The 20,447-nt window shown below is 38.9% G+C and overlaps 2 protein-coding genes across 6 annotated transcripts in view; one reads left to right on the top strand and one right to left on the bottom strand.

The window, feature by feature from the left end:
* PDCD10 (programmed cell death 10) overlaps positions 1-16,491 on the bottom strand; it is a 43,217-nt gene extending 26,726 nt beyond the window's left edge. For 4 of the 5 annotated variants that reach the window (XM_044251730.1, XM_044251729.1, XM_044251728.1 and 1 more), the window contains exon 1: positions 16,382-16,491. The gene's annotated coding sequence lies outside the window, so the exon portion shown is untranslated. Of the gene's footprint in view, positions 1-15,835; positions 15,922-16,381 lie in introns of all 5 variants that reach the window. The other variant, XM_044251731.1, reaches the window with a different exon arrangement.
* A 293-nt stretch (positions 16,492-16,784) lies between these two features.
* The window catches only part of SERPINI1 (serpin family I member 1), a 71,731-nt gene continuing 68,068 nt past the window's right edge, over positions 16,785-20,447 (top strand). Inside the window, exon 1 of the mRNA XM_044251734.1 lies at positions 16,785-17,407. The gene's annotated coding sequence lies outside the window, so the exon portion shown is untranslated. The remainder of the gene's footprint in view (positions 17,408-20,447) is intronic.

The following is a 20,447-nucleotide window of genomic DNA, read 5'->3' on the forward strand; positions in this document are numbered from 1 at the left end:
GGATACTGGATGCACAGTACAAACAGTAATTGAAGGCATCAGTATCAATGGAAAAAAATAAGCGAGAAATAGAACAGGGCTGACACTAGAACTTGATGAGCCATCTCATGGGGTAACAGAAAAAAAAAGAAATCATTCGTTTGTTTAACAAATATTTATCCATTACCTATACAGAATTAGGCCTAGGACTAGCGATGGAGCAGTGAACAAGACAAGACAGTCTCTGACCTCATGGAGCTTATAATATGAAAGGAAAGCCAGAAAATGAACAATTGTCAGTACATACAAGGGAGAAGTGCAGATGCTGTACTGCTATGGGAGAATTGGGTGACAGAACCAGCATCACAGAAACCAGGTGTTTCAAAGAGAAGGCTGTCCAGAGTTTTAAATGCTCCTGAGCATAGTCAATAACTTTTAAAAAGTTACGGGATTTCTTGATGAGGTCATGTATAATGCTCACAGAGTAATGTCACTTGTATACCAGGGGAAAGAACTATCTACCTGCAGGAACTGACACAGTGAGGTGGTGAGAGAGGTGATTTCAATAAAAACGGGGTGAATTCCCAAAGTAGGCTCAACTGGATTATTTTTGTCTTTTATTCTTTGAACATGTATGTATCCCTGCATATATAAAGGCAGACAGAGTGAAAGAATCCATAAAAGTAGCTAGAGTCACTCAGAATCCTGCTGGCACCTACCTATCTAACCCACGAAACCTGTTCAAATACTTAATTTTTACCTTTTGTAAATCGTGGCATTGAAACGTCTTTTAATTGAATCAATAGTACTACCCCATGTCAGGAGTTTCACTTAAGGTATTTATGATTCAAATTTAGAAAAACCAAACATATACATATATTTCTTGACTCTAAAACTAACTTACAGTACTAGTAGCTACTATGTCATCAAAAAGAAAGTGTTAAAGGGGTGCCTGGGTGGCCTAGCCGGTTAAGCATCTGCCTTGGGCTCAGGTCATGATCTTGGAATCCTGGGATCAGCCCTGCATCGGGCTTCCTACTCAGCAAGGACTCTGCTTCTCTTTCTCTTTTTCTCTCTCTATGTCCCTCCCCACTGCTTGTTCTCTCTCTCAAATAAAGTCTTAAAAAACAAAAAAAAAAGTAAGTATGATAGCAATATTTATTTATTTTTAAAGATTTTATTTATCTGACAGAGATCAGTCAGTAGGCAGAGAGGCAGGCGGGGGGGGGGGTGGGGGGTGGGGGGTGGGGGGTGTGGGTGGGAAGCAGGCTTCCCGCTGAGCAGAGGGCCCAACTCAGGCTTGATTTCCAGGACCCTGGGGACCATGACCCAAGCGGAAGGCAGACCCCCCAACCCAGTAAGCCACCCAGCCGCCTCGTATTATAGCAATATTATGAGCTAAATAGGTGTCTGTCTTACATCACATTTATCTACCTTTTAATACTGTTTCTATGGAAAATGTTTAAAGAACCAAGTTACAACTGAACTTCTCAGAACACACATTCACAAAACTGGGGCCACTCATAGTTTCATCAATGTTTACATGAGATTAAAAAATCAACAATTTCAATAAGGCTTTTTAAATATGCCAATTTTAGTTCAAGTTGAAATATGCTGCCATTTCTTCTACATACTTCTTTATCTGAAATGGTTCAATGGACAAGCTAAATTACTCCAAGCAACAAGGAGCCTGTCAACCTGAAGAGCAAGGGTCAACTGAACTGAGCAAGAGCCTGAGGCCCTGCCCCTTTGAGAAGGTTTCTTCGTTTTACCACGGGTGTCAGCAGGCCCAGGGCAGGTGGGCAGCACATTACCAGTTTCAGCTTCCTAAGGGATACTGGTTTCTGAGGTAAGCGCTCATCATTCATGCAAAGCCAATTGAACCCCTAATCCCAAATCTGGAAAGGCCTCAAAAAGTCACCTCATCTACCATGCAGTACAACAGAAACCACAGTCCAAAAAATGACTTGCCATGGTTATAACTGCTAAGTAATAATAAATAAAAATTTAACGTGGGTATAGTGGCAACAAGACAAGAACTACTTAGTTTCCCATTTCCAATGTGTTGCATTAGGGAAAAAGTTTTCATTTCAAATTAAACTTTGTTTCCCAAGGAGATAGCATCACAACATTTTTAAAAAACCAAAATCACAGACATCAATAACTTAAGACAAAATGTATACTTTTAAGCACACTTTTCTTCAAAAATACCCTCTGTATATGATAATACCATACAAACAGAATAAGCAACCAATTCATTTATACTTTCCCCCTTATTTCCCTGAATGTTCAAAACAGCAGTACTTGAATGCTGTACAGATGCTTAAGTATTAAACACTTCCTGCACTTAAGACAAATACTATTTGTTTAAAGTGAAGGGAAAACAGGGGCGCCTGGGTGGCTCAGTGGGTTAAAGTCTCTGCCTTTGGTTCAGTTCATGATCCCAGGGTCCTGGGATGGAGCCCTGCATCGGGCTCTCTGCTCGACAGGGAGCCTGCTTCCCTTCCTCTCTCTCTGCCTGCCTTTCTGCCTACTTGTGATCTCTGTCAAATAAAAAAAATAAAAATCTTTAAAAAATAAACCTTTAAAAAAAATAAAGTGAAGGGAAAACAAAAATAAGTTCTTGGGCATTCTACTGCCAAAGTCTTAGTCTTAGGAGTTTCTGTCTTGACCTGCCCAAAGAACCAACAGGAGTCTGTTCATTTAAAGAACTATACTCAACTGTATCTTACGGATCAGAATCAGCATTTCCTGTGAGAGTCTCATTTTAATCCATCTGGGCAGGAGATAATTCTAGAGCTAAAGTTATTTACTCAAATATAAGGAGGTATAAGCAAAGTCCATGGTACTGAAATATGCAGTTCTTGGGGAGAAAAAGAAGGCTCCTAAATAAATTCTACCCTTAAGACATCTGTAGGCAGGTGTAATTGTCTTGTTTTTCTTCAGAGTCAAATCCAAAACTCAGCCCTCTCACCTGGTCTTAAATTCTTATAATTCCTTTATTCTTTATCCTTGAAGTGAAAAAGAACAACTGATTGATTTTGATCAGACCCCCAACCAATTCATGAACATTTAGCTAACAGAAGTTTATTCATTCTGGCATTAAGCAAAATTCATGTTTATGCCAACATCTGTATTTCTTTTTCCCAACAGAGACATCAGTCAGTGTAGAAGGTACACAGTCAACAATAAATGTTTGTTGAATGAACAAACTAATGAGATAAGAGATGGGCAATTTATAAGCTGAATCAGTCTTGCTAATACTTCCAAATATCAAGCCTAGCAAAATAAAACACAGAAAGCTAATTAATTCTATTAACAAAGTCTAATTAACCAGTCACAGTTACCAGATTTTACTACTTCTTGCTATCCCAAGCTCTTCCTAGTATGGTAGGCAAAGAGAATATTATAATCAGATGACTGCAACTAAAATCAGAATTCCAACAGAAATATACATGAAAACCAAATAAAACTAAAGAAAATATAATAATCACAGATTATACACTCTAATGTCTTTTATTAGGGCTGCTACAGTATCTTTTAGATCATGGGACAAAATTGGCATATAATTTAACAGTTCACAAAATTCTCAAAGTGCAAGAATTTCCAACATAGGTTAGCCTTGCCTTATACATAAGCAAGATCCAAAAACTTATCCAGCTTTCAGCATAAAGCAAAACTTTCTCTATGGGAAAGCATGAAGGAGTAGTGTAGTTTCCAAATGGATGACCTAAGCCATCACAATCACTTCAGTCCTTATTAAAAACATTCCCAAGATGACTCAATCAAAATCTCTAAGATAGGGTCCACAAAGCTATATTTTTAGCAGACAACCCTGACGATTCTCATGAACAGGACAAGCTGGAAAACACTGGTAGGGAAAGAACAGTGCCTAGAGAGTCAAAAAATCTACCTGCCAAGGCCAGGCTCAAGGATTTGGGTAAAATAAGTACCTGAGACAGGGGTTCTTTTTGGTTCTGATTTTGTGGAAGTTTCCCTTAATCACGGGACTTGTTTTCTGAACAGAAACAAAGAGGGAATAAAAGTCTATCACTTTAAAGACTCTGGTATTCTAAAATTTCAGTGATAATGTTATTACTGTGATCTACTACAGGTTCAAAAGATCTCATGGGAAACTAAAAAAAAAAAAAAATTTATCAGATCACAAAAACTATTTATGAATTCTAGTAGAAAGAGCCTGCCCAATAGTTGGTTGATTCAAGGTTTCAAATACCTGACACACTCCGCGTTCTCTCAAGCACCTCAGATCGTGACCCATACCCATCAGCCTCGCAGCGAAATTGAATTTATTCTAAGGCTTTGTAGCTCAGTCTGGCCATTTAGCACCCCTGAAAAAGGTGAGCCTTTGATGATCACAACCTACCTTATAGGGCCTTCTCACCTCAAAATGTAGCCACTTTTACAAGAGACAAAATACTTCGAGGAGAAAGCTAGGAAAAAGGGAGGCAGAGGAATAGGGCTGAGTAGATCCCACTTAGCCCAAAATAAGCTTAAAACCTTCAAGATATACCTACATCTCTCTCCTTCCTCTGCAAATTATATTTTCTATAATCAAGGTCTTCCATATGTAGCTTTCTTTTTTAATAAGGGTATGTGGAACTCAACCTCCCTGAGCACGCACTACAACTAGTTCAGTTTTTTCAGAATTTTGCATTTAGGGACATCTAGAAACAATTCCTTCTTAATGGTTAAGTGTAACATAGGACACTCTGCCACCATACTGTTTACATATATCAAAATTTTTTCTAGATATCTTCAAGGTATCTGTGGAGAATACGCACACAGCTACAGAAGAAAAGTCTAAGTATTAGGTCTGAAAATAAGGGCTCAATGCATACTGTCATTATAAACCATCTTACCTCTGAGCAAGGTACTTCACCTTTCTATGCTTTAGTTTCTTTTTTAAAATGAACAAAAACCAAAACCAAGCTGCATACTTGTAAAAGATGAGGTGATTTCTAAATCAAACCATAAAACCTCTATATTAAATACCTGTAGTTTACTAAGCACTGTGTTTTTGCACTTTTAAATAACTATTCAAAGAAAGCACACATTCCGCTATGAATTATCACTTCACTGGAAGGTCTAACCTCTCAATCAAAAAAAAATTTTTTTAAAAGATTTTATTTATTTACTTGACAGAGACAGGGAGATCACAAGTAGTCAGAGAGGTAGGCAGAGAGAGAGGAGGAAGCAGGCTCTCTGCTCAGCATACGGGGCGCCATCCCAGGACCCTGAGATCAGGACCTGAGCCGAAGGCAGAGGCTTTTAATCCACTGAGCCACCCAGGTGCCCTCAAATTTTTAAAGGCACCTCTTTGTTATAATACAATTTCCAGGTATCTGATACCACTAATGGTTAAAGGACTCCAGCTACGGTTTGTTAAAAAACAGGATAAAAAAGATAAAAGTCTTCAGTATCTCTGTAAACATGATTGGCCAAACAAGCATTTGCTAAGCTGTTAATTAAGAAGTAAGTTTCTAACTAAAACATCATATGAAAGCTAAGATGTCTTTGAAAACAGGTAAGACTGGCAAATTAAAACACAATGACCCATAAAGGAAAAATGCAAAATGTAAAAGTGCTCTAAATTTAACTCCATTCTTTTATCTTTCTTTGTTAATTCCCATATGTTTGTCACTGATAAGTTTCTTTACTAATAAGCGCACTTGGTTCTAAACATAAAATTACAAATCAGTCACTTAAAACTTAATGATTTTTTCTGTGGAGAAATAAGATTCTAAGAAACACTTCAAAATCCACAATGTTACCTACAAGAAAGAAAGAATAGGAACATTTCTACTATACTTAGCTAACATTAATAGCACTGTCATTAGAGAGGGGAGTAATAAGCACAGTGATTCCAGAACCAGAGTTGCCTAGATGCAATCCCAGATCTACCACTTACTATACGGTGTGACCTGCGGCAAGTTATCTAACTTCTCTGTGCTACAGTCTTCTCACCTATGAAATGAGAGTGAGTCTCTCTCTTAAGGCTGATGTGATGATTCAACAAGTTATTACAGATAAAGTGTTCAGAACAGTGCATGGCACACAATAATTATTCAATATTAGCTATTATAACTACATTTTAACCGAAGATGAAATTTCAGATCTCTTTCTAGAAATCAGGTCTCTCCTGTACAATCATCTAGCCAGGGAAATCAAGGATGCCTGAAAGCCAGATAAAGAAAGGTAAATGATTTTAAGCCTCTTTAAAACAGTGGAACTATTGTTTTCAAATAAAATCTTTTATCAAAGAGAGATAAAACACACTGAACTGTTCATCTGTCCAATAAATGGATGAAGTAACCAGTTTGCCAGCCTCTAGTCTCTCCTTCTCATAGCTCTTCAGCAACTCTCTCTCCACAGCTGTAAAACTACTGCTCTAGGACAATCAGGACACAAGCATAATTAAAAAAAAAAAAAAAAAAGGCATTATGAAGAACAAAGGGGAATGAATGATCCCAAAAGTAAGGTTAAGTGCTGGCAAAAGCCTTTCTGGGCCCAGATTTTTCTATAACTCAGTTCTATGTCTCAATCTCTCACCAATAAATTTACCCTTACGCTTGTCTTGTGCCTATGCACTTAAGAAACTTAAATGTTAAGACCCTAAAATTTTAAAGTAAAAACAGCCATTATATATTATTTCATCCAATCTCCAAATTTTACAACTTAGAAATGTCCACAGAAATTCACATTAAGAAACTGAACAGAACGGTGATAGAGATTTTAAACAAATAAGCTACAGAGCTACTATAGCCTATTGTCCACCAAATGAACTACTTCTAGACTAACCTGCCCTGACCTTTACATCATCCATGGGTCAATCTGTTTATAGCCAACCCCCAAATTCCACATGGAGTGTTTGAAGACTGAAGCCAGCAAGAGTGGGGCTCTGATTTAAGGTGGTACTAAGCAGTACAAATTTGTGGATTTTCGATTTGGTGCTGATGAGACCTCTTGACTCACTCACCTTAAAAGTTAACTGCATCATGTCAGTGTATGCATTTGCATATTTTGGATAGCACAGTTTCTTGTGGAAGTATTGTTTCTTAGTACAGAAATCCATAAAGTGGACAAGAATTAAGTTTTTCTACACACAGATGGGACAGTACAGAGCACTGAGTATGCTCTCAAATTTGAAACAAGGGCCTGAGTTTCAATTTTTGCTCAGCTGGGCGTTATTTAAGTTATTCATCTCTCTATACTGAGAAATTAATGAAAATATTGGAGTGTTCACCTGACATTGTATTAAGAGTATCAAAGAGTACATGGTTATTAAGAGTAAGTGTTTACCTTACACCTTACATGGTTATTCATACGAAGCAGTTATTCATACAGTGGCTGACACACAATAAGCATTTAATTCATATTGTTACATTTTATTTATTTATTTTAAATATTTTATTTATTTGACAGAGGGACAGTGCCCACACACAAGCAGGGGGAGCAGGAGGATGAGAAGTAGACTCCCCGATGAGCAGGAAGCCCAACGCAGGGCTGGATCCCAGGATGCTGAGATCGTGACCTGAGCTGTAAGTAGACACTTAACTGACTGAGCCACCCAGATGCCCCAGTCACTGACATTTTAGACAGAATTCTATGAACCTGACAGCAAAAGGACTGAAACTAGGGTGAGGCCAAACAGACCACTCAGAGCACAAAACCTGGCTCTGACCTGCATGACACAGAGTAAGTGCCTCCTTAAATTTTGTACCCTAGGCCCCTCATTTACCTCACACTAGTCCACAGAGGCACAGCACGTACACAATGACAACCTCTTATTGGTATCCCAACATCAGAAAGGTCACTTTACACAGTGTATTTTAAAAACAATTTTCTCCTCCATTTGCTAAAATGGAGGCATAAAATACTTGGATCACCAGATAAAAGTTACGTATCGTCCAAAGCAAGCTACATGGTCTTAGAATACTTAAAAGAATCTGACCATCAAGCCTATGTTAAAATTACTTTTTATTCTCTTCATGTGAACAGATCAATTTTTTTTTAAAGATTTTATTTATTTATTTGACAGAGATCACAAGTAGGCAGAGAGAGAAGAAGTGAAGCAGACTCCCTGCTGAGCAGAGAGCCCGATGCGGGGCTCGATCCCAGAACCCTGGGAACAGGACCTGAGCCGAAGGCAGAGACTTTAACCCACTGAGCCACCCAGGTGCCCCAACAGATCAACTTTAATAGAGAAAACTGGCCCAAAGGCAGACTGGGTAACAGACTGAAAATAAAGATGCAATCAAAGACCTCAAGATAATTCATAAAAGGGCATAACCTATAGGATAATATATAGCTGAAAACAAAACCAAAGGGCTCGTTACCTCAGAATTGCTTAATAGGAAATGGGAATAATAAAAGTAGCAACAACTGGCTTCCAAGATATTTCTGCACAAATAATTCAGGAGAAAATAGTCCATCTCTTTAGTTGCGACAATCTTCCATTTTTTCCTATTCCAATGCCTAAATTTTTGTTAAAATCTTAGTCTGAGCAAAATTAAAATGAAAACATTTGTTGTAGGGCAGGAAACAAATTCAACCCCTTGAATATGTGCATCTTTTGTTTTACGTTCTTAACCTAGAGGCTCAATCAAATATTGCTCAATTGAGTAGCCATTAGGTGTCTGAGGTACATCTTTCTATTTTCCTTTTTACTGGTATTTGTGATCTCCTGTTTTCTCTAATACGATACTAAAGCTTTCCTCTAAAATCCCTTAGAAATACAACTAAACTTAAACCTTCATACTGTTTCTATGCTCTCTATGCTTGAAGGTACAATTTAAGGAGACTGTACCACATGGGTTAGGCCCACCTGCTCTGTATCACTGACAATCTTAGATTCCATTTATCTTAACGACTCTTAATTGCCTAAGGTCCTCTACCAAATGCAAAGTATATTTTCTTTACCTTACCTTACAAAATTTCTTTGCACCAATACACTGCCACAAGGCACTCAAATGTTGATAAAACTGTGAGCTCCAGATAACAAATTCACTGGGTCATTTGTTTAAAACTAGGTGCTAATACGGACAAGGTTTTATCTTGATGGTGGCATTTAACTTCATTTTTAGCTCCGCATCTCAAATACAAATGCTATTAGTCACATATATATACACACACACAAAATAAGGATATCTGCTTGTATATACATTTCCTCTCGTAGCCTTCCTTTCAAAACTGTAATTATTTTTAAGGAGGCACACCAAAATTAAGATAGGAACTGAGAAATCTAGATTTTTGACAACACTGCCAGAATGCAAATTTCATTATGGATAAAGCATACATATTTCTGAATAAGAGACTACAGCAAAATTCAAAGTTTTTTGGAATTAAATTAATTAAACCTTGCAACACTGTGAACTGGTATAGGCAGGAGTTGCAGCCTGAAGGCCAGGCCTGACTCCTCTACCATTCCCAACGGGCTTTGTGGTAGTAACCTCATATTAAGTCTGAGACGGGAGAAGGGGTGTACCATCTTAGGGTTTTGTCATTCCTTAACTCCAATCCCCACTGGAGTTCCAGTTCATCCTGAAGACAGGATGGCTGAACGAGGCAGGAAAGCATGTTTTAGTACCAGAGACCCTATAGTAAGCTAGAGAAACTAATTTTTTTTCCCTTTTCTATTTGCTCTGACCTAAAATTAACAAATGAGCAGATGCATGCATCACTTAATATGCAATGAAGGGGGGGTAGAAGAGGTTAAAAGATAAAAAGGAAAAAAAAATTAGAAAAAAAAATACATTAGAAAGGCTAACTGCCCATGTAACAATGTTCCCATCCCATTCCCCTTCTACCCACTAAACGATAAACACGATGAAGAGAAGCTTTATTCCTTTCTCTATTTCCTAGTAGCTAGTGCAGTACTCTGCAAAGTCAGTCGAAGTCAGCAGGTGTTAGGTGGAGATGTGGTGATGAAAAGTCAGAAAGAGTCCATGCCCTTGAGGGAGATGCAGTGTTGCAGGGAAGAGGAACAGTAAAGAAATACAACATGTCAAGCTGCCACTTTGCGTAACTCTTCAAGCACACCTGCCTCATATTACACATATACTTACCATACACAAGTGCAACACACATGCTTAACACTTCTTAAAGAAATCAAAAAAGAGAACTACTGAAATCCATAGATGATCATAATTCCATTCCACACGCATAAGCCCCAGAATGGAAGATAGGACAGACATGGCTATGCTATTCCTCCTGTCAGACTTGGAGACACAGTATCCTCTCGCTATGAACAGGTCAGCACATTATTACTCCTGTGTTATACATATTACTTTTCCAACATGGCTCTGAATAACAAGTCAATGCTTCACCTACTAGTCAAAGGAAAAGAAATTCTACCTCAGTGCTAAAGAAAACTGGCTGGAAGTTATGTTAGTCTCCAACGTGCTAAATCCCTAAAAGATGTTTTCGGGTAAATTTGAATGTAAGAAATTTTTGCCTGACATACTGGCCTCAGCATCTAGTATAAAAGTTCTTTGTAACTGCAACTTTAAATCTAACTGCCCTCCAATAGAGCTCAACCAGTACACCATTTTTATGGCAATGATTCTAAATATAGTCCCTTCAGTGAGGCAGCCTGGATTCAAATTCTAATTCCAAGCAATTACTGGTTGTATAACCTTGGACAAGTTGCTTAACCTCTCTGTATTTTTATTTCTCCCATTTAAATTGGGGATAATAGTGCCTCTACTCCTAGGACTGTTGCTAGAATTATATGACATCATGTGGCTTAGTATGATGCCTGACACTGAGTTACTGCTCAATAAATGCTAGCTACCCGATTATATCCCAGCTTTTTCTAAATATTTAGGTTAATTTCACACATAATATATACTCAATAAATATTTGACAAATGAATAAACCAAAGTATTATTAAGCAATCTATACTTACTTCTACTAACTTATTTCCAAGGGACTGGCCTGTGTAAACATTAGTCACTACCATTTAATACACTGCATTGCCATTACCCAATACATCATAAGCTTGCTGATAAAAATCTTTTTTTCTTTTAAATAGCAACAATTAACGGATTCCAAGCAACTACAGAAAAGTAGGATCTTTTTTTTTTTTTTTTAAGATTTTATTCATTTATTTGAGAGACAGAGATAGCGAGAGAGGACAGGCAGGGAGAAGAGGAGAAGCAGGTTCCCTGCTGAGCAGGGAGCCCAATGTGGGGCTCCATCCTAGGACCCCGGGAACATAAACTGAACTGTAGGCTGAGCCTCCCTGGAGCCCTGAAAGTATGAGTAAGACTGAATAGATTAAACTCACTTTTTGAGTAGTTAACACACACACACACACACACACACACACACAAAAAGTTTATTCAAACCAAAAATATAAGGGTAATTTTGAAAAAGTAAGATTGTGGGGCGCCTGGGTGGCTCAGTGGGTTAAACTCTGCCTTTGGCTCAGGTCATGAACTCAGGGTCCTGGGATCAAGCCCCATATCAGGCTCTCTGCTCAGCGGGGAGCCTGCTTCCCTTCCTCTCTCTCTGCCTACCTGTGATCTCTGTCTGTCAAATGAATAAATAAAATCTTAAAAAAAAAAGAGAGAGAAAAAGAAAAATAAGATTGTAATACAACACTACATCAAAGATGCAAATAATTTTGTAGATAAAATTAAAAAACTTAATTTTTCATTTTCCTACAAAAATGGACCTTCCTGCAAACAAGTTATTTCTAAATGCTACAATAAAGTTGTTTTCATTGGTTACACTGTGTATGCCCCCCAAAAATCAGTTATCTAAGACTGCCACTTTCTTTAACATTCCAAATGAATATATACAAAAAAATTCATACTTCCTTCTAAATCTCCTTTACAGTTTATTTACCATGAAATAAGCTGAAAACTTGAAGTAACATTACCTATTTTAATGACCCTGATAATCCAAAAACATGTAAAAAGAAGTACTTCAGCTTTATTCTCCACATTAAGGTTAAACTAGGTAAATATGAATTTCTTGGCTAAAAAAATACCATAAAATTTTTTTTAAAAAACATAAAAACAGACTTTTTTTTAAAAAAGTAAGTTTAGGACTTATTAAAGACTTACATTTATTAATAAAAACTGGGAGCATTATCAAATTTTAAAGCCAAATACTAGCAATAATTTTTTGACAATCTCTCCTAGGAATGGGAATTGGTAAATTCATGAAAGCATTTAAGGTTATAACAACTCAGAGCTGTTCAATTTATTCTATGCAATTATTATAGTACCACAAAGGATCATTAACTTTGTTTTCACTACCAAAATCTAACACAAATTTATCCCTGAAAATGGATTTGCATATTTTTAAAATAATGATCATTTAACTTTCATAAGTATCTAAGTTTAAAGCAAACAGGACCCAGTGAAATATGAAACTTTCCAAGAAGCTCAAAATATAAGCTCCTTTGAAACAAGCATGACTCCATTTTACAAAGTCACCTTGTCTAAAGCAGATGATACTAAAAGTAAAATTCAAAAGAAGATACCATGGTTAAAAAACAGAATGAAACAACAAAGAAAAAAGAAAAGCATGAATTCTAGTTCAGGACAAAATGAGATCACATTCGGGAAGCACAGAATCCATTAAAAGTCTGTTTCCTCCACATCTGTATTTTGTTATAATGAATGTTGCTTGCAAAAAGCAAGACAGAGATAAGGTCTCCAAAATGCTTTGTTATACACAAAGTCTGCTGTAACAGAAAATGACTCCTTTGTCATTTCCCTACAGAAAACAATATCTCCTGCTTTTAGAGGCCTCCAAAAAGAACAAACATCTTTCTACTATTTTTATTATAAAACTTCTGTAGTAAGTCCTTTCATCTAAGGGTGGAAAGCAAATCTGTTTTACTTATTTCTATACTTCTGTCCCTAGCAGAGTGCTGGAGGCACTGTGCATGAATGCACTCATTCAATCATTGACTCACTCATTCAGCAAGCATTTACTGAAAACTTACTTGTGCCAGATACTGCGTAAGTAGTGTGAGTGTGCCAGTCACATGACAAATGAGAGGGTCCTACCTAGGTAGCTTATAGTCTAGTGAGGGAGTCAGACATTTATCAAATAAGTAAAGAAATAATTAAGTTCCTATTGTGATGATGCTACAAAGTGAAGGTGAAGATACACTGGGAACTTACTATATAGTAAGTTCTAGTCTTAGGAGGAAGGGTCAAAGAAGGTCAGGTAAGGTTCCTCTGAGGAATGACATTAAAACTGAAATCTGCAAATTAACTACATGTTTTGCCAGATTTAGGAAAGGGAAGAAGAAGAATCCCACAGGGAGATGGAATATGTACAAAGGTTCCTAAGTCAGGAAGGAACTTATGTGTGTAGTAACTGAAAGGTGCAGTAAATAAGAAAGGTTGGGAATAAGTACAGAGAGCTGGAAGGGAGGCAAAGGATGAACAGTCAGCATTAAAAAAAGAGTATGGGGGTAAGAGAATTTGAATATTTAAGTTATTTTAAGTCCTCTTCTCATATAAAATAAATTATTTTAGGAACCCAGTCTTTATTCATTAATAGTAATATCTATAACCAGAAGACCTGGCTTATACGTTAATCCCACCAATCACTAGTTTCATGACTTTACACTTAACTAATACGAACTTCTTCATTCTCTGTGTAAACAGGTACTCAATTATTTTACCTACTGGGAATGCAATGATAATACAGAGTCCTGTTCTCATGACCTTCTACCCTCAACGACAGATGTATATGGGAGACATCTTAAGTCCTATAAGAGATGATGTCCAAAAGTGACACAATGCTCCTGCAAAATCAAAAGTGAGAACAAATGTGGATACTGGTGAACTGCAAACTGTTATAAAAATACAAGTATACACGTAACTCTGGGAACCCTAAATTCTTCAATGTGCAGAGATCCAAAGTGACCACAGTACCCCAGCATGTGACTGAAAGATGATAAATATTTAATAAAAACCTTACTCCATCACTGCAAATAGATGAAATATCAAAACTATAACTAACCTAAGAGATGAAGAGTAATGATAGAACTGAACCCAGGACAAAAACTAATACACACTGAACAAGTACATTAATTTTACTTGCTTCCAAAATTTCCTGACTTTTAATTCCAAAGCTCATTCCACAACCTCATAGCTGCATTCCAAAAGTTAGAGAATTCCCTTGATACTTCCCCCAACAAAAAGGAAATGCCTACACTGCCACCTAGAAAACACATTAACACTCTTGCTTTATTATCACTAACTCACGTTCAGTTTACTTACCCTCTATGTAAACTACCATTTCCTCCTGTAATATAGCATAGAGCCAGTTATCCCCAAATAATTTTGTTTAGGCGGTCTTTCTTCCTTGTGTATTGCATTACTTGTGGCGCTATGTTACTCCAATACTTCCTTACTTCATTCTGTAATATTGTATCTCTATCCTATGTTAAAGGTTATATTAATTTCCGTGGGATGCCTGGGTGCCTGTTAGTTAAGCGGCTGCCTTCAACTCAGGTCATGATCCCAGGACTCTGGGATCGATCGCATCCTGCTCCTTGCTCAGCAGGGAGCCTGCTTCTCTCTCTGCCTCTGCCCACCACTTTGCTTGCTTGTGCGCTCTCTCTCTGGCAAATAAATAAAAACTTAAAAAAAAAAGATTATATTGATTTCCAGATCATCTTAACTTCAATCATACAGGAACAATACACAATATATGATCCTAGAAAGCATTTTTGTATTCAAAAGTTAGACACTGTTAATATTCACAGAATACATTCAAAAAGCAGAATATTTCAATGGTCAACTTATACAACAGTAAGCCAGGATTAACTGCTAGCTATCAGTAGATACTGAATTATTGCACATAAACCTCACAAAAGAAATTTTGATGTCAAAAAACACACACCTAAAATTCTACTAAAGATTTAGTAATATTCATGAGCTATAAATGAACAAACAATTATAAAGGATAAGACCAGTACGAGGATACTGCTTTGTGCTCGATATAAAATATAAATGTCTAATTTTCCCATCCTTCAGTATAAATAGGATGATTAAAAGTCATTTATAATGCTAAGAAAAATAAAATAGATAAGGACTTGATGATTTTATACAGACATACACATACACTGGAGTCAAGAAAATGAGGGGAAAAGTAAAGAGAAATCAACAAAAATGTGATGTTAATTACAAGAAATGCAACGTAACTTCTTTTCTAGTAAGGAGCACATTAAACTCTCTTGATGCTATTATTAATGGAAAAACGTATAAATTAAGTTTTGTGAAAGAATTCCTACACTACTGTCGTCAGTTTTACAAAATCAGAGTAAAAACCGTCAGTCCTAAGGTAGGTAGGAAAAGGAGTAACTTCTAAAAATGTAAAGATGGGATGTATTTTTTTACATTCTCCTATCTCATTATCTAGCGTTTGAAATGGTGGTACAGCCCGTCACTTAGGATACCCGTAGTAAGTAGGCTGAACACTCATTCTTATTTTTCCAAAAAGTCAAGAGTGTGTCCTTGTTTAACTGAGGAATTTCTCTAACTCAAAAAAACTCTTCACCTCACAAAGGGCTTCTCAGAAATACATAAAATGCCTTACTTTGCAACTTCCCCCACTCACTTCAAAAAACCACCAACCTCCCTACTCTGTCTTTCTGGTGCGGCAGCCCTGATTCAGAAACTGGATTACAACTGGGTTAGATTCAGATCAGTCCCTACGTGTGTGACCTTGGGCACTTCACTGATCCCCTCAGTTTCTCATCAGCATCTGAAAACTGTGTCTTTGAAAACAGAACGGTGTAAAGATACCTTTGGAATTACACCTAAGAGGGTGAAGGTTTTCTGCTTAGAGGCAAAATTACCTCCTTAGAAGGGCCACATCATGAAACTGGAACTGAATCCGTAGCTCTCTGTCAACATATGACTCTTCTTTTACAGTTCTCCTCTTCTTTCAAAGGGCATAACCTGAGTCACCCTAAGAGCAGACTCCCAAGCGCCCCTTTCCTCCTCCACTTCTCCCCTATCCTACTTCTAAAGCAGGGGGAAAACAGCAGCCACAGCTCCCCGTCCCAAGCCACACCTTCAGAGGACCCCACCCCAGACACATCCGCCCTCTCCCTGCTCCAGGGGCACCAGAGGCCAACCTCGCCCTTCCCCTCCCGCCCCCACCTAGAGGAGACTTCCTGGAGGCGTTCAGGCCCGAGCAGGGTAGGCACCATTTACACACCCGCTTTACGCCACTCGCGTAGGGTAACCTCGCTTACGCCCATAGGGCCCCGTTCCCAGCCCCGTCCGCTCCGCCTGCCAGAGCCAAGCCCGAGTGCCTCGGCCATGGCCCCTGTGTGACCCCAGACCTCCTCTGTTCCGCTGGGGGCTACAGAGACTGAGATAGAAGAGCCACACCTTACCGGCAACTGGGGCACTGACTTCACTTCCCACCTTTGGAGCCCTCTTCAACTCCCGGATCAATTCACTCCGGCGACGCCGGAAGGACCCGAGAGGAACCAGGCGTTGTCCGGAATCCTGCCCAGCCGGAGTCGCGCAGGGGCCTATGGGGACTCGTAGTCCCACTCGCCAGCTTCGTCGGCGATTTCTACAAAAGCAAGACTACAATTCCCGGCAGGCCATGCGGTAGAGCCTAAGGCGATGGGTGGGGACACTTCTAGCCAATAACAAGAGAGTTCTCTGCTTTGCGGGAGGAGGTGAGACAGAGAGAGAGGGTGTTCAAAAGGAGGAGGAAGGGAGGGGTCAGCTCTCACCTGCACCAATCAGGGTGCCGGGTCGGCCCTGCAGGCGACTCACCCATTGTGGGGGCGGGCTAGCAGAGCAGAGGAAGTAAGGGGGTTGTGGGGAGAGCTTGAGGCGGGTAACGTGGGGCGGCAGAGCTGTGGCCGCTGCACCAGAGGGCGGAAGCACCGGGGAAATCGCTGGCGTAGAGAGAGGGAGCGGTGTGTGGATGCGTCCTGGCCGGAGGAGCAGCTTCCCTGAAAGTGGACAAGCCCCAGGCACACCAGGCGGCCAGACCTGAGGGTCGTCAGGAAGGGATAGTGTGAGCCTGGGTTTCTGGAGGCGGCGCGCGGGCGGGGTAGGAGGCAGCTGCAGGTGTGAGGCCACTGACTGAGAAGAGAGGAGTTCCCAGGGGAAGGGAAGCGGCAGGAACAACTGCAGAAGTGGAGGGAGCGGGAAGGTACTAGGGCAGAGCTTCCCGCCGCCACCAGCCGGGGCCGCAGCTGGAACAGCAGGGGGAGGAGCAACAGCTGCCGAATTCTCCAACTAGAGGAGGGGGAGGCGGAGCTTGGGTCCCTGTAGCAGCCGGAGGCGCAGTCTGGACTCTAGTTTCCCGGGAGAGCCGAGAGCTGGAGCACGAGCGGAGCGGAGCGCGTCCTCCGAGCATCAGCTCCAGCATCCCGCCAGGGGTTGCAGGTGTGTGGGAGGTAAGCGTGGGTGCCTCTTCTGGGCGTCCTCACACTGCCCAGGAGAAAGCGTCTTCCAATAGGAATTCTATCAAGGCACAGCTAAGAGTCCCTGACTCGGGTTAGGGAACTGATGCGAATCCTTTTAGATGAAAGATGTACATTTTGGACTTTGTAGTGGGGAGAAAAAGCAAAAAGGTGGCTTGGTTCTGAGTATTAAGGGCGTGGTTGGTGTTTTTGGTGTGAGTTATACCATTAAAACTGTTCTGGGAGATCTTAATGTTGAGGGAAACCCTGCTAATTGAGGATAAGGAGGATGATATCTGGATAGGTGCGTAGCTGGTAAAAACCCCCAAATTTTGTCATTGATATAGAATTACTTCAGAACTCTTTTACTAGGAAAATAACTTTGCATTCTTCTTCAGTGTCTACCCTGTACGTTGTTTTATCAGATTGTCCTGCTACCGACCTGTTTTCCAGGGTGGTTTACTGCAGGTTCCTAAAATTGAAAGAGATTGGTACTAAGGAGGCAAATGCAGGCAGGAATAATCAAAATAACTAGACCTATCAGAAGTATAACTTTGCCAGCAATAATGTAAAAACGTTTTAATGGATGGATACTTAGCATTCCTTCTAGAGGCTCTAGAATACTGGAACAAAGACCAGGACTTAGCCTCCAGTGGGAACATATGGAGTACTTCATTGCTGCCCCTTGTTCTCTCATTTGGGTCTGATAATAATTGTACATTTAAAAAAACTAAAGTACAAGAAAAACTGTGAGGATCTTTTCTGTGTGCCAGACGATTACCCTTGGTATGTGCTGTGATGTGTTTAGGCTTAAAACACATGTAATAGTGTCAGAAAATCAGTTTATTCTTGGTGTTAAGCCTTGTGCAGTTTCTTTGAATGTTATTAAATACCTGTGGATGAAAATATGCTTTAAGGTAAAGGTGAAAGTCACACCTCCCTTTGTGTAACTATCACAAAATAGCAGCCGTTCTTTTTAGAAAAGTAAGTAAATAGCTATTTTCCTAGTCGTTTTCTTTTTGTTACAGAGGTCTTTCAGATTACATGGCTTTTAATCATAGTAGCATATTGCAGCACATTATGCTCTGAAATGCTTTCATTGTGACAATTGTGTATTTCAGGATCTGGGCAAAAATAATCTGGATTTTCTTTTTTTAAACTAGGATCAATACAATGGGGTAATTACCTTCTATTTTCTTGTTTTCAGGCTTTTCTCATTTACTTAGGATTTTTGGGTTTTATTTTTGTAACACACGCAAAATTCCTTTTTGAAAAGAAATGGCCAGAAGGAATTCTTTTCATAGATTAAAGTTCTGTCCTACCTAGTGCTACTACTGATAAGCCTAAAAGACTTAACAGTGTACTTACTCCTCCCCTCCAGCACCCCCTGCCACATTTGTAGACACCAGAGAAATACACAGATGGACAGATCTTAGAAAAACAGCTGCCTTTAGATTGTCCCCAAGCAGATCAGATATTAGAAGCAGCAAGAGAGCTTGGTATAAAGAAAAAGCATCAGTAGCCACTAAACTTAGCCACGGTAAGGATCTGAGTTTATCTTTACTATATCTCGGGAGAGTCTATTAATCCACGTAGCTGATGAGACCCTATGTACATGATTTTAGGAGAAAAAAAAATGGATATAGAGTATAGTGAGGCTTGGAAAATATTGTGTCTATCCTTATTTATGATTAAGTGGATTGTTCTGAGTCAGAGTCTTAGAATATTTCTTAATCTCTGTCTCTATTTGATTTTGTGAAATAGAACACTTGCTGTCATTAATTTATTTACCCCATGTAATAATAATAATTAGTAATAATATTGGCAATGAAGTTCTTTCAGAGCCTTTATTAAAAGATCTTTTGAAAGAGTTTGGTTGAGAATCAGTTAATAATCAAGTAAATTGGAATAGAAAAAAAATACCAAAACAGCTGAAATTCAGATGTACTTGGAATCCCAACTATTTCTGGGTCTTCTGCTGTGAGGTATCATAAAGGATAGAATCTCATTAAGAGTGAATGAGTTTTTGGTATTAAAGTATTGGATGTTTTGCCTGCTTCCAAGATTTGGATCCTCTTTAATTTGTCCGTGAAAGAGATTGGTTTCCTGTATCATTTGGGAGTAAGAGCATGTTTTTATAAGGGAGAAAATCATTAGCAATATATAGTACTTCGGTATTTGTGACTTTGAACTTGTCTCAAAAGATTTTAAATTGGTGTTCATTTTAAATCTCAGATAATCTGAAGACTTCTTGACTATATGTTACTGGTGTTGAGATGATTTTATATGTGACAGTTTATAATTTTATGTAAAGCTCTTAGGTTAAAAGAATATTATTTATTCTGCCCTTGATTTTTAGTGTTTGTATATGGCTGTTAGTGAGCATATGATATGAAGAGAAAGAAAAACCAACGGAGTGAAGAATGTCTCTGGACAATGCTCTGGGGATCACTGTTCTTTAGCCAAAAGACTTGGCTAGTTTCAAATTATAATATGTTTTGAACTTTTTTAATTCAAATTTCTGACTCTAAGCTTATTGACTGAAAATAATTGAGTAGCGTGGATTTCTCATTCTAACAGGAAGATTCACTGATGCATGCAGCACAGAAGAGTGAGACTTAAAGATTCAAGATCACACGTTTTTGGTGTGTTAGGAGGGTGATTTATAGAAGGGGATAGATAGGAAAAATTGAAAAATACTATTTGATAAACAGTTTGAGAAACTGTCCTTAGCAAAAGAGTAACAAGATTTGATCTGTTTTGTTAAATGCCTATAAGTGGTTGCATGGCCTTTTTCCCCCCAATCATTTCTAGAAGCCTAATACCTATAGTTGGAGATAGTACTTTCCTGTGTTGTCATTTTATTATTTTTTTAAAGACTTTTTTTTAAATTTATTTAACAGACAGAGATCACAAGTAGGCAGAGAGGCAGGCAGAGAGGGAGAGAAGCAGGCTTCCCCCTGAGCGGAGAGCCCCATGTGGGGTTGGATCCCAGGACCCTGGGATCATGACCTGAGCCAAAGGCAGAGGCTTT

The sequence above is a fragment of the Neovison vison genome, chromosome 6 (assembly GCF_020171115.1).
Source record: "Neovison vison isolate M4711 chromosome 6, ASM_NN_V1, whole genome shotgun sequence".
NCBI classification, from domain to species: Eukaryota; Metazoa; Chordata; class Mammalia; order Carnivora; family Mustelidae; genus Neogale; species Neogale vison.